The sequence below is a fragment of the Girardinichthys multiradiatus genome, chromosome 21 (assembly GCF_021462225.1).
Source record: "Girardinichthys multiradiatus isolate DD_20200921_A chromosome 21, DD_fGirMul_XY1, whole genome shotgun sequence".
Classification (NCBI taxonomy): Eukaryota; Metazoa; Chordata; class Actinopteri; order Cyprinodontiformes; family Goodeidae; genus Girardinichthys; species Girardinichthys multiradiatus.
The window spans coordinates 38205422-38218368 of record NC_061813.1 but is presented as its reverse complement, the minus strand read 5'-3'; the positions used below and the strand labels follow the sequence as shown (position 1 = coordinate 38218368).

Below are 12947 nucleotides of genomic sequence, written 5' to 3'. Positions count from 1 at the left end.
AGGTTCGTCATCTTCATTTTCTTTTTGCTCTGGGTCAGACTGAGGCTCAATGGCAGGATGGATAAGTCTTCTTTTGTTGACATCTTTTAATCAATTTGAGAATAAAAGGTTTCTGCTGTCCTAGATAATCGTATCTCTGTGATTAAACTACAAACATGGCTGAACGGGGTGGAGCGAAACGCTCTTTGACCTGAAGGGTGGCAGGATGTGAAGTGCCACAATAGCATTTAAAGAGACGGCATCAGAACAAGTTGCTCTCAGAACAGAGGTAAAAGAGAGGCCTCTGGAGTAGAGGGTGACACGGGAGTGGATTTTCTCTCCTGTCCCATCCCGCTCCCACAGAAAAATGTCTTGTCCCATCCCAATCCCAGGCCAGCATAACGAAAAAAATCCTATCCCGTCCCACTCCTGGTAAATTGACTCCCACTCCTGTGCTACTCCCATTTTTGTTTTCTTCATTTAGTCTTTTGACAATTTCTTTGTTTGAAGGACCAGTTAGGTCCCTGTTTTTAGCTGTAGTAAAGGCCAGTTAAAGTAAAAAGAATAATAATGAAGAAATAATAAAATATCAAACAAGGAAACAGACCATGCCTATCTTAGTTGAATAAACAAAATGTACATAGTTGTATTTTACTTATTTATTAAGTGACTGTTTCCTTTGAACAATGACATTATTTTTATGTTTCAAGTTGCTGAAACGAAAGAAAAATGCACCTAGTAAGAGAACTGTACTTGTTGAACAAAAGGTCAAAAAGGCATTACCTTCATAATTTAGAAACTGTACCTCAATGGTTCACAGCCCTGGTCCTCAGGGACCCCTTCCCTGCAGGTTTTAGATGTGTGTTTCTGCTCCAGAACACCTGATTTAAATTCTGACATGACCTCCTATACAGGCATCAAGAATGGAGGGTCAAACTGGACAAAATTAATACAATAAAATCATCATTAAATAAATAAATGTTGTGAATCTCCCATAAGTGAAGTAAATGTAACATGAAAGAAATGTACCATTAAATGTGCCATTAAATTAAAGGTACCATTTATTTATTTAATACATCATTAGAAACAATAAATGTACCATTATATCATGAAATGGATTATTATGCAATTAAATGTGCCACTGAATAATTAAGTATAATTTTAAAGACGACATGACGTAATTAGTGGTACACTTAATATTTAATGATGTATTAAATAAATTATACATTTAATGGTACATTACATTTTTTTCTATTTCACAACATATTTATTTAATATCTTCCCTTGATGAAGCCTTTCTATACGGAGTCCGCGAGGGGACATGGGGAATTTTTTCTCTTTTGTTTCCCCACGCAATAGTCTTTACGTTATTTCGCAATACTTTGTGGGATAGTTTCCAAACCAGATAACTGCAAAAATGAAACAAACACTACACCCGTTTTGAGATTTATTGAGTTTTATTTTGAAATCAGCCTTAAATAAAATTATCTTCAAATCAGACTAAAAGACAGTTTTTATCCACAAGCTGTCAAACAAACTACTGAACAATAATACTGCATGAAACCACATCTGTGACACTTTATTTCCTTATTACTGCTGCATGATGTGTACTTTTTTTTACGCCATTAGTGTTTTTGTTTTTATCGTGATTTGAACGGTTCTTCTTATCCTAAGTATTTAATCGCATTGTTTACTGCGTGTTAACCTGCATATGACAAATAAACCATATTAATGACATATCAGTGTTTGTTTTATGAGCAGTTTATCATCTGTGCTGTTGCTCCAAAATGCCAAACGCAAAAGTATTGCGTGGAGACGCAAAATAAATAAATTTCCCCATGTCCCCTCACGGGCTTCCGTACCTTACCTCTTAAATCTTTAGAGCACATGCAGCAATTTTGTTGGTCAGATGAGACTTTATGGTACTTTTGGTTTGATGAAGGAAGAGATGCTGGACTGATTTAATCCAGAATCTGTTTTACAAGTGTCCTTTAATCACTGGTGAACTTGATTACGACTAAACACGTTTTACAAGCAGCAGACTGCGTGTTAACACCGCTACATTCAACTCTCCTGAAGTTCGGTAATATTTGCGACTTTCCTGTCAGCTCTATGAGTTTAATAGATAAGTCCTTATTTCTGACTTTACGTTACAAATCCAATTTTACCACGTTTAGTTCTCCACCTGCGTTTGTTCCCTCCATCCTGAACGCAGGTGGAAAACACCGAGCAGAAGCACTGTTGGCTTGTGGGTCGTGTAGTTCGTTTGACTCGCATTATAGTTTAGGCTTCTTGGGAAAAAAACTACACAATGGCGGCGTCGATCCAAGTTTTTTTTTTCTTGACGTTTATAACAAAGTCTCAGTTTTACATTTCCAAACACAATTGATCCTAGTTTCTTTTCCCTCCTGTTGGTTAGCTCCCGCTCCCGTCTGCTCCCGTTTATTTTTTATCCTGTACCGTCCCAATCACGTGATCTTTACTGATGCTGTCTCCTGTTCCGCGGGATTCCCGTGGGAATCCCGTGACCCGTGGGACTCCTGAAAAAATGTCAGCCTCTACTCTGGAGCTGCAATAACAAGGAGTTCATACTAAAGCACTGCAGTTCCACTTTATATGGACCACAGCTGGATGATTTATGTATGAAAAGGAAGAATTTAAAAGCATGATATGTCCTCTTTAATGTATGTGAATTTAGGAGGTGAACATCTGGACCAAGGCCTGCTCCTCTTGTTTTTATTTTCTCACTCATATTCCAATTGCAATTGTTGTTCTCATATTCACTTGTTTGAAGCAATGCAATCAATCAAGTTGACCTTTTTTTTTTACATATTCCTTAAAGTGGGACTAAACCCGATGTAAAAGCATAACCCAGTCCATGGACAAATTTACACAAGTTTACACAAACATGTCAAAATCAGCACAGTGACGTGAAGACAGCGTTAAGGCCCAGTTTATACAGTTTATCTGCAACAGCTACTAATGCTAATAGCTACTGACGCTGACATTTACTCAAGCTAACAGCCAGGAATGCCATTAAATCCTCAATCCAACCACCTTTGTGAGGAGGCGCTAGTCAAGAGTCTTGGGTCAACTCAGTACAAGTAATCTGACATATTGTATCAGGTAGCTTTGTAACTCCAGTCATTGGTAGGCTAGTGTTCAAATCTCTTAATCCACACCTTCTTGCTGGATTTCCATGAACCAAGATTTCATGTAATTTTGTATAATGCAATCTACACATTATATGTTTATCTATTGTTAACCATTCTCAAGTGTTCCAAAGTAAAAACGTGAAAAGTCTACATTCAGTATATTGTTTCTTTGGACTCATTTGGTTGGGTGTTTACATTGTGATATGTTAGCCATCAATCTCATTACATAAGAGAATATAGCAGCATCTCAGAAGGACAATAAGTCTGAACACGATAGTTATTATACAATTTTTATTGTTTATTAAGAAATATTTACACATTAATGTGGTTTTATTGGCTTTGTTGACTGCTGCTTGTAATCATGTTTTCCTTGTATATAAAAATATATAATATAATGTTTAAAAATAATAAATCTACTAAATTTCTAAGTTAAGGGCATAATCACATGGATATCAGAGTTCTAGCAGATAAATATCAGTCAAGGACAATGATTTTATGTGTTTTTGTAATATTGAGTCCTGACAATAATACTAAAATTGAGTTAAACCACAAAAAACTATAATTTAACCCTCCTCAAGCTTCGATAACAAACACAAGTCCATGAAACATCCCCCTAAGTGTTAAAACTAAATTTATGTGTGTGTGAACCTAATTCCAGTGTTTGTTGAAGTAGATTATTAATCTAAACATGCACAGTATTTGTAAAAACAATGACTAAGAGCAGTAATATGTTCCAAGTTTCCCTCCTTCTCTGTGTCTGCCAAGGAAAACACCCTCCCAACACACACACACATTTAGGAAAACATACTCTGTTCATCTTATGCATGCCAGTAGAGTACAGCTCCCAGAGCTGAACAATATTACTGATTTGTGGCTCACACATTCCCTCACACGCTTTGAGGAAGCGAGAGGTAGGAGAACCAAAGACGCCAATCAGCATGATGGAAAACTTGAGATTGGCCAATAAGCAAAGAGGAAAATCTTACTGGACTTTTTCCAAAGTTTCTAAAATTATTTTGGCTCAGCCATTGTTTTCTCAGAGATTTATTTTCTGGTTTCTGTGTTGCGTGTTAAGTGATCTCTATTTCTTTCTGACTGTGTTTTTACATCTTGTGTTGTGACGATGTAATCTAGGGATTCATTGTAACTCGAGTGAGAGGGCATATTGACCGTGAGACACACATTTCATGAAGAAATAACCTGGTTTTGGTCTTAGTTAAACTATGTTTGTCAGGTAGCGACTTTCAAATATAACTATGAAGTTTTTAGGGTGGGTCAGAAGTCTGAAAGCAACCTCTAAGATCACCTTTCTGACTTAATTTACCTAATTATGATATAAAGAAATAACTAAAATGACATTTTATTTGTTCAGCTCATAGAACAAAATCATAGAAAAAATCAAACAAAAAAGGAAAAGGCCCATTTCTATGGGTTGTGTGCAACAGTTTTGAGCAGTCAATATCTTACCTACAGTAAACAGCAGAGGATTTTACTTTGAAAAATCAGGTAGAAATGCTTATAGAGGAGTCAGTAAGGTTTTTTTAAGGCCCAAACATTGACCGTGAGACACACATTTCATGAAGAAATAACCTGGTTTTGGTCTTAGTTAAACTATGTTTGTCAGGTAGTGTCCCAGTACATCAAATATTTTCTTAGGTGGTACTTTGTGATTACTTTTCATTAAAATGTTTTATTAAAATCTACAAAAATATTAGAAATGTGTTGCAGTTGTTAAAATGTCACTAAAAACCAAACTAAAAGAAAAAATAAACTGATGACAGTGTTTCTTTCTATCCTTTATAGAAGCAAAGACCAACATTGAACAGACTCCTTAGTGTTGGAGTTATAACAACACACCAGGCTGATGTGTTCCAGCAGGTGAATTTTAATGTAAATAATACAAATATAACTCGAAGAATAATGATTTTGTCCTGTTTTTGTTTCTCATAAATATTGTATGATAATGAAATATTTGGTACAGTGGCAAAAAAAAAAAACAACATGCTGCAACTTCTAACTGAAATTAAAACATCAAAGTAGAAAATTGTGATTAATTCCTCTGATGAAAAATTGTAAGATAACATACAGTTTCCTTTTTTTTTTTTGTCTTTCAGCTTTGAAAGGTACTCAACTGAAGCTCATTTGATTCCTGACCCAAAATAATTCTGAAAACCACCAGAGGACAGATTTTGGCATGGAGCTGACAACTTCAGTTTTCACCACAATAAAGGAAACCAGTTACATGTCTAAAGAACATTTTAATGACAATTAATGTATTGGATGATATATTTTGTTTTTCTTTTATTGTTACCAAAATACATGGGCAACAGCTGAGAGTGAAATTATGTTTTCACTGTGACTTTTTTTTGCACACAGTTAAATTGGCAGAAAAAAGCTGAGTTCCCATGAAGGCTATTTCTGTTTTGCTGATTTACATGTTGCCTGAAGAATCAGAATTAAAGAAGCAGTCCAGTCCGATCAGTCTGTCTTCATCATTCAGCAGTTTCTCTGGCAAAAGCAAATATGCTTCATTGGAGTGTTTTCTATTCATTTTTCCTGAAAAGCGAAGTTCTGGATTCCTTCAGAATGTTGTAAAATGCCATAAAGCATAAGAAAAAAAAAATATATATATATATATATAAATATATATGAACACTGTATTTCACTGAGACTTTTGAAACCAGGTAAAAGCCTAAACAAAAATATAAAGAGCTGTTAAAACTTAGTTTTCTTCTGTTTTTGCATTTTTGTGAAACTGAAATCAAAAATTATATACATCTGACAAAAAGAGCAGAATTTGTGGATCTATCAATTATGGGAAGTTCTTCATGAGACCCACGCTTCAAAAAAGCTCCACTTTGTCTCATCAGTCCACAGAATATTTCTGTAAAACTCTTGGGGATCATCCAGATTTTTGGTAAATGTGAGATGGGCCGTCGTGTTGTTTTTGGGCATCAGTGGTTCTGGCCTTTGAAGGCCATTGTTGCCCAATCTCTCTTTCTTACTGTTGATCATGATCTCTTACCTTAACTGGGTTAAGTGAGGCCTGCAGGGCTTTTAGATGTTGTTCTGGGTTCTTCTGTGACCTCCTGGATGAGTCACTAATGTGCTCTTGGAGTACTTCTGGTAGATCAACCACTCCTGGGAAGCTCCACCGCTCTTCCGCGTTTTCTCCATTTGTTGATGCCGAGTTTTCACTATGATTTTCTGGAGTCCCATAGTCTTAGAAATATCTCTGTCACCCTTTTTCAGCCTGACATTTGTCAATCACTTTGTTTCTCATTTTATCTTGATTTTTTTGTTGTTGTTGTTTGGGAACTAGTTGTTGCTTTTTGACATCTTTTACGCTACGTCATTTTATCTGAAATGTTCTCTTTAAGTGATTTTATGGTACAGTCAGTAATCAGGCCTGGGAGTGGGTAGTGAAGTTAACCTCCGTTTTTCTAAACATTTGTTTAATCACAGCTCATGATTTAGTAAGGGGGTAGTTATAGTTACTCATAGGCCCAGGTTGGTTTGAATAGATTTTATTTCCCTTCATAAATGAAATAATTTTTTTATATTTATTTTTATCTGATACTGAAAGCTGTTTGATGATCTGAAAGATTTAAGTGTGACGAAAAAGCAAAAACAGAAGAAAGCGGCCAAATACAGCAGTGTAAAGGTGATATTTTGGTCATCAACTTACTTCTTGCGTTGCATGTCTGTGAACAGAACATGAGCAACGTCAAGCCCACATTGTGTGGTTCTCTTCCTCCCAACCAATCTCTCTGTCCTCCCTCTTTTCTTTTCTCTGCCTGTCAGGAAGAGGTGAACAATATGACCTTTCGTCACAGCGATAACATTCCCCCCTCGTGAATTCTCAGCCGCTGCGACTTTCACATTTTCAGTGGTTTGTTTTTTCTCACAGCGGCTCTGTTTTTTTTAGAAATGATCTTCTGGGCACCTGTGATTAACGACCGGTTCCTACGGCTGGGAGGAAGTCAGGCCTCTGCAGGGTCGAACACACACATACATGCATGAAACATACACTCAAGTCACTTCTCAGTAAGTTTTCATCTCCTCACATTTGTCACAGCTTGACTTGTGAAATCTAATTTAGATCAGTATGAAGAGTGGAAAGCTGCATGAAATTCATTCAAACCCTTTTTGCTACGGCCACATGTGCTGAAACCGGAAATAAGGGTAAATGAGACCCAGAAGAATGGATGACATAGCCAAAATGAGGCCCTTGGGTAAAACATGAGCTGTTGGAGCCTCTGTCCCTCTCTACGCCTAAGTATTAATACTGTATCATTTTACAGTAAAGATCAAATTGAATGGACACAGTCAGCTACACAAAAACCTTCACTTTGTTTTGTCTCTCATGCATCAAATGCAATTTTCTAAATCCTGCTGCTCTCTTTTTATAGTAAAGTAAAACTAAGGTAAAATAGGTTTTCTTGCTTGTTTTATGCTGTAGTTATTACCATGTAACTAACTAAGTTAAGCTAATAGCTAAAGCTAACCTCTGCTCAAGATAACAGCTAGTCAAGCTAACAGCTACTCAAGTTAAAAGAATATGTAAGTCAATGTATTCTCAGGCTAAAAGACCAGACAAGGTTCTCAAGTTAATAGAAGAGATAACACCAATTCAAGCTAACAGCTAATCACATCAATGAGAACGTCTTTAACCAAGCTAATGGCTACTCAAGTTAACCAAAATAATGTCTCTAATAGGTACTTCAGAAGTGAATGGCTATTTAAGATAAGTTTATCAAGTTAACAGCTACTCAAGCAAATTGCCATATCCAAGCTCAAGCACAAGCATCTCAAGTTAGCAGTTCATCTGAGAAAATGAGGTTGTAAATATACAATAAGTTTGAAGTGATTTAGATGGTAGAGTCCTCTCTGTTCTGAATAGTTATGAGGCTCATCATGCCATTAGAACGTCAACCTAAGTTAATAAAGCAAGTAGGGTTTTAACAAACCTGTCCATTCCATGTCAGAAACACAAGAGTGCAGAACATAAGATTACTTGAATTTTTACTTTATCAGTTGTCACTAATGAAGTGTTTTTTTTTAAATAAACTTGCCAAAAAAGTTATGTTCTTCTGCAGTTATGGGTTTTTTTTCCAAGTTCTAGCTATACACTCAATGTTTTGGTTACATTTTTGTCAAAACTCTCAAAACTGAATCAACTTAACTAGAACCTATCCAAACGTCATTGGAGTAAGCATTGGGTTAAGCCCTAGACAAAAAGACCTTAAAATGTCATAATGGCTTTGGACAGGCAATTAAAGAGTCGGGTTCCTTTGGGTGCTTTTAACTATTCAGGACTCTACATCACACATGAGTGAAAACAAATAGTTTGAGCCAAGAGGAGTCTCGCCTGGTGAACATTTTCCAACATATTTTGCTTCATGATAACATGTCATTTTGTAAACTCATAAACTGAGCAGGTTTAATTTTCTTCAGTTTTTTGTGTCTCCATAACAAATAAAACTGTCAAGCATTTATAAAGCAAATCTTTTTCATCTGCAACACTCATAAAATTTCATCAACATCTACATTTCTTTTCTATGAAACCATGCTTGTCTTTGTTTTCCTCTAAAGATCTTTTGACCGGTTAAAAAGTGTTCTATTCTCATGTTGTTTATAGGAAAATGAAGAAATATTTCAAAACTGATCTGATAAAAGAAAATATTTTATAAAATGAGATGCAACAAATTTGTTTTGTAAAACTGGAATTCATCAGTCGAGCTAATATGTTGAATAAAAGGAATAGATAGTGAGAGGTTATTTCTAATGAGCAATTGGAAAATTATCTAATCTATACTATAAATCAAAATGCAAGAGAATCTTAAAGGATTTGTTATTGCACCCTCAAAAAGGTACCAGTTTGCTTGGATTGGTAACTCAAAGAAACTAAGGCAACAAGTATTGATACTTTTCAACTTTCTTGACAGACTACATCAAGACAGTGGTTTAAACCAGAAACATCTACAGGAGTAGAGTGGATTCATTGAACTAATATTATTTAAGTTAATGAAATACTTCCTTAGCTGCCAATACAGATGGAAAAATAATGTTGCATGTGGTCAAACTGATCAGAATATCCATCTTGATATCTAGGGCCTCAGATACAACTCTGCAGATTCTTTTATTTTCATTCCAGTTTCAACAAAAATACTGTAATACCAACACCTGGCACATAGGTGGCGATAGCAACGCTATTGATAACATCCGAACATCCAGAGCATGTCTAAAGCAGTGACAAGACGATGCTGTTTCCCATTTGCCTCAGAAGTTGGAACTCAGGCCTTAGAACAGTGTCAGATACAACTTCACTTTATAATAGTTGCAAGTTTAAATCCCAGTGGCAAGTGCTTAAGAAGGCAACTGGACTTTTTTTTTTCTCTTGTTTCTTGAAGACATTTTGCCTCTCTTCCAGAAGGCTTCTTCAGTTCTGAACATGGTTGAAAGTAACAGGCTTACAAATTGTAGTCACAAATAGGGCAATTAGGACATGTTAGTCACAGCCCCTTCCCTCTATTCAGCTCAGTGTTTGGACCATTGTTGCTTAATGATCCAAACATCTCCCTAACGATGTCATGTGAGTTGTTATGGTCACCACCTGAGGGGTGAGTCAGGGCTGCAGGGTTGGTGTTGGAAAGATGAAATCTGAGGCCACCTTCTCTGTTTAGACATTAAAGTCATATCTTTTGAGCTGTTAAGAAATGCAAAAAAAAAAACTGAAATGTAACAAATGTATTTATGCACAGATCCAAGCACTTTACTATTCAGACAAACGATAATAAATTTAACTAAATCATCTTTTGATTCCACATACTGTTCTCTTTAAATGGTCCAACTGCAAATAGTATGAAGCTGATGAAAATTTTAAAACATTTTATAAAATCTGAATACTTTTTAAATCCAATGATTTTTCCTGTAAGTTCAAAACTCTTCTGACGGTGATATTCTTATCTGTTATTTTATGAATCCTCTGTTCTCCAGAAACGTAAACAAATGGCTTTGAAAAAAAGAACATAATCTGTTTCTCCTAAAGGTTGTCTAATGTAGATGTGGTCGAAGAATCTGTCTCCTGTATGTGCTTCTGAGAGACGGGTAAAGAAGAAATGAGATGGTGAACAGGGCCAGAGAGATGGACACAATGATGCACCTCTGACCAGCCAAGACATACCAGCCCAGTCAAGTCTACTACCAAGTTTGATCCACTTGTTTAATATCTGGTTGTGTTGTGCAAGAGAGTTTTGCAGATTGTTTACAACAAATGATCATCTGGGGGATCCTATAGCTTCCCCAGGCATGAACAAAGATACAATCCCTCTCTTCTGCCCCAGGATGTCTTCTCAGTGAGATGTGTTTGGAAAACCTCCAAAGTGGGGTGCCCAGGAGGCATCCCATTCAGATCCCAGAACCACCTGAACTGTCTTATTTGATGTGGAGCAGCAACTTAGATTGGAGGTCTGAGACAGACAGGTAAATAAAGAGCTTTGATGATGGGATGAGGGATAAATTATGGATGTGGAATGAGGCAAATTCAAACAATAAATTTGTGGATGATACCAAAGTAGAAGGCTGGTGCAGAGACTTCTGGAGGTCCTGACAAATGTAGGTTAAGCAACTGTGCACAAGAGGAACATGAAAATGGATAACATTCATATCTTCAGCATACTGATCTCTTCTGATTGAAGAACCCGACTGAGATTATGAAACTGACCCAGTAGAGAAAGGGGGAAACTGAGGAAACTGAAACAAAAATTACTATCTTCCATCATCCTCACAGAATCCTTACTGCACCTCGTTGTGCTACTCCAGCTGCAACATGGTTGAATAGGGGGCCCTGCAGAGGATAGTGAGGGAAGCTAAGAAGAGTGTCCCTACCCTCTGTCCAGTATCTGTTCCAGAACCGTTGCAAAATCAAAGGCTCTAACACCTATTGCATGAACTGTTACCAGCAACTAAATACGTTTTCCCACCAGTACGTTAAAATTCCGCCATACATTTCTCAATTTGTTCCAATGCTATTAGGTATCCAATGAATTATGATAAATGAATTTAAATTTAACTAACATACTCATTCAAAAGAATGTTTTGTATCACAAAGCTTTAATGTGGAATGTTGTACTTTTTATTTTAAATTATGACTGTCTTCTTGGTGCTAATTGTGACCTTTTGTTACTTGTTCATAAATTTGTAAAATAAATAATACACATATATTTTCAACAGAGTCATGCTGGGATAAAATCTCAGCTCTCATCTGGATTAAGGTCCTATCTAGAAAACAACGTGAATATGCACACACTTGCACCCACTTGTGTGGGATGTTTGGCAGCAGTGTTGCAGGCTTGCTGCAGGTACCACACACACATCAGAGAAATATGTTCTGATGAGCACCAATCCAACCTAATAACATTCAAACAAACAAACACTGAGCATGCCCTGTGGCACTCCTTAGGCAGGTCTGATTGAGCTTTCTGGCTGCTGTAGGCATGCTAGCACCAAGCAGTGACATGCCCTTTAGGAATTAGTTTCTGCTCACCTTCTTGCTGCCAGCTCTCTATCACATGATCTTACAACCGTATTTTAATCACACAACCATCTGATGGGTTACTGTCTCTCTGCATGCTTCAAGCTGAAGAACGTGTGAAGAAAAAACTGAAAAATGAGAGAATCCCAGAAACAGCTGAAGGATTTATTTAAAATAAGAGTGAGGTGACAGAAAAATCACTTTTTTACAAACTTGCTGCTCTGCATAACATTTTTATAGACCTCAAATATTTCTGAACATCACACCACACACTTACAAATAAAAACACAATCTCACACCCTGGTACCCTTTTTAAAATACTCATTGGTTTATCATGTTTTTGAACTTTTTGTTATAAAACTATAAAGAAAAAAAATGAGATGAGTGATAAATTATGTCAGCACAACCAGTATTCTGTTAAGCAAAGTGGAGGCTTTCAGAGGGCGATCTGGCGCCACCTCCTGTTTTATTGTGAAATCGGAAACTAGATAATTCAAACAGGTAAATAAAATGTTTAAAAAAAAACCCTGAGAACTAGACATAGTCATATTAAATAAATTACAATATTATTAAGTTTATTTATTTCAGTAACTCAATTCACTAAGTGAAACATTATATAGACCAATTATCCGAAGACTAATGTTTCAAGCCTTTATTTTTGTTAAGTATGATAATTGTCTTCTTACAGGCAATGAGCACAGGACATTTGAGATTAGAATATTACATCAGACCAATAAAAAACATTCCTAATACAGAAATATGGACTTAATGAAAAGTATGTTTAATACCTGCTTCAAGGTTATTTTCAAAAGTTACTTTTAATCTGGGGCTGCACGGTGGCGCAGTTGGTAGCACTGTTGCCTTGCAGCAAGAAGGTCCTGGGTTCAATTCCCAGCCAGGGGTCTTTCTGGATGGAGTTTGCATGTTCTCCCTGTGCATGCGTGGGTTCTCACTGGGTACTCTGGCTTCCTCCCACAGTCCAAAGACATGCCTGTTAGGTTAATTGGTCACTCTAAATTGCCCTTAGGTGTGTTGCCCTGTGATGGACTGGTGACCTGTCCAGGGTGTACCCCGCCTCTCGCCCATAGACTGCTGGAGATAGGCACCAGCTCCCCCGCGACCCACTATGGAATAAGCAGTAGAAAATGACTGACTGACTTTTAATCTGACAAAACGAGTCTCAGAATGCATATTCTAATTTAGTGACTACAACTAGGATATTTAGATGGGATGGTGTTCAGAGAGGTAGTCAGGTGACAGTTTTAACATTTAAAATG

General features: G+C 36.7%; 1 long non-coding RNA gene across 1 annotated transcript; it reads left to right on the top strand.

Moving 5' to 3' along the window:
- Positions 1 to 3986: 3986 nt before the first annotated feature.
- On the top strand, positions 3987 to 5612 carry LOC124857700. Its single transcript, XR_007035657.1, has 3 exons — positions 3987 to 4045; positions 4938 to 5012; positions 5249 to 5612. It is a non-coding gene; the product is annotated as an uncharacterized LOC124857700 (long non-coding RNA).
- Positions 5613 to 12947: the final 7335 nt, after the last annotated feature.